General features: G+C 33.2%; 1 pseudogene; it reads right to left on the bottom strand.

The window, feature by feature from the left end:
* The window catches only part of LOC147537791 (putative indole-3-pyruvate monooxygenase YUCCA10), a 3,015-nt pseudogene extending 981 nt beyond the window's left edge, over nucleotides 1–2,034 (bottom strand).
* Between the last annotated feature and the right edge of the window lie 348 nt (nucleotides 2,035–2,382).

The raw sequence follows: 2,382 nt of genomic DNA, 5'->3' as shown, positions 1-2,382 counted from the left end.
TTTTTATCAACTTTATTAATCTTGGTCTCTATAAAGTTTGTAGTCATCTAACTCAAAATTAATTGGTAATGAGTGAGAGAATCAGTCATTATGTTCTTGATTACTAGACCATCATTCTCCCGCGCTATTCTTACATGTCTCTTCACATGTGGCTTTCTTTAAGCCTAACACGTATTTTCTTATTTTCGGGTGACGCAAGCACGTGTGACTTTTAAACTAATCACGAATGGGCATAACTTTGATACCATGTTCAGTTTTTTATAACGCAACTTAAAACCAATTGATTGACAAAATAGTCAAATGGTCTCATTGTGTTGCGAAATTGGTATCAAATATACATTAGTCTCATTTGATTGACAAAAGCATCTACAATATGCAAGATTCAATAAAAAAATATTCTATCTAATGCAAAATTAAAACTTAATTTGGATTTTAAAATGAAGTGGCAACATTTAATTCTAAGATGTCTGAAGATAAAACTGAACATTTGAGATTTTCTTGATGATCCCAGTTGATTAATCAAATTCTTTTGGGCCTAGTGGCCATTTTTCTCACCAAAATTCCAAAAACTCTAATCATGTCATGAACTGTATTACAATTTATACATGAACAAACTAACTTGAATTATGAAGGGCATTAAATCAATTAAAAAAAAGTAAAAACTCTAAGAGGAAGTACAATTCATCTCTTTTTTTAGAGCACATCAGAAAATTAATTACCCGATAAAAGTACCAGATGAAAAATTCTTGATTCTTTTATATAATAACAAATTTTTTTTTATTAATAAATAGCCCTTATTTTAATGAATTATAATCACTATAAATTAAAAGTGTTTATTCATTTAGAAAAAAAGTGATAGGATATATCAATAAATAAATCAATCTAATACCAAGAAAACGAAACTAGTAAATATGAAGATAAATTTAAGCTTACCGGACTCCTGATAACAATGGAAGTTGATGCTCCATAATTTGAGAGATCGTATGCTATCTCCATGCCAGAATTTCCACACCCAACAACTAAAACATTCTTCCCATTATAATCTTCACCAGATTTATATTGGCTTGAATGGATTATTTCTCCCTCAAAAGTCTCTAATCCAAGTATTTGTGGAATATATGCATCACAATTTTCTCCAGTAGCCACTACTAAGAATTTAGCAACATATATCTCATCCACGCCAGTATCTGTCTTCTTGACTTTGATTTTCCATTTTCCATGGATATCATCATATTCCGCCAACTCAACTGACCGATTATATAATGGGTTGACATTGAAGTTGGATACGTATTGATCTATATATTGGATAAAATTTGCTCTTGGAATGAAGGTAGGAGTATTGGGAGGATGTGGCATATGAGGGAGATGGCAAAATTGTTTGGCTAGGTGAAGCTTCAATCTGTCATAGGATCTTTTCTTCCACAAGGAAGCATAACAATCTTCTTTCTCTAAGATTATATTAGGAATAGATAGAAGATTGAGACATGCTGAAGTTGCTATTCCTGAAGCAGGGCCGTGCTTGGGCCCGTGCCGGCAGGGCGGCCGCACAGGGCCCCCCACCGACAAGGGCCCATTTGCAATAATATCCTTATAGCTATTGTTTATAAAATATAGATACAAGCACATACACAAAACATCTCTTAGCCGGGCTGGTTGGAAGTGGGTGATTCCACCCGTTTGGTGAGGGTTCGAAACCAACTACTTGCAAATTAATTTTGCCATGTATTTGGGTTCATTTTTTGAAGTATTTTTAAAAATATATATATCTAAAATTCGTAAAAAAAAATTCGAAGGTATGTATGTGAAAATCATGATACAAAAATGCTACATCCAAAAACCCACTTTTAGATTCTATATTATGTCTTGTACAAAAAAAGGATACATTTTAACAAAGAAATTATACTTTGTTCAAATTTTGTTTGTAGTTTTTTTGTCTAAAAGGCCCAGATTCAAATTTCGCACGGGGCCCTTAAACTCTCAGGCACGGCCATGTCCTGAAGGACCTGCTCCAACAATTACAACAACTTCCTCCATTGCTTGAACTAATATTGCTTGATATGTTAGCTCCTCTGTTTTAAGTTTGGTCGAGAAATTATTTTTAGGAAGGAGAAGAGAGTCTTATAAATATGAGTAGTAAATGAACAATCTTGCATGGAGAATCTCATAAATATTACAGTAAATGACACAATCCTTGCATGGAGAATCTCATAAATACTAAATGACACACCCTTGCATGGAGAATCTCTTCTGCATGCTCACCTAAAAGCATTTGTACATCAGTCGAAAAAATAAAAATAACTTCCCACAAATGTTTGGTGATTTGGAGAGTTAGTTTTTTTTTTTGGTTGGTCATGATGAAATCGACAAGGAGAAAGTTTGTTG

This window comes from Eschscholzia californica, unplaced genomic scaffold (genome assembly GCF_041429995.1).
Source record: "Eschscholzia californica isolate CP2 unplaced genomic scaffold, dmEscCali1.0.p SCAF_5, whole genome shotgun sequence".
Lineage (NCBI taxonomy): Eukaryota > Viridiplantae > Streptophyta > Magnoliopsida > Ranunculales > Papaveraceae > Eschscholzia > Eschscholzia californica.
The sequence above is the reverse complement of the archived record's forward strand: the minus strand, read 5'-3'. Positions and strand labels throughout refer to the sequence as shown.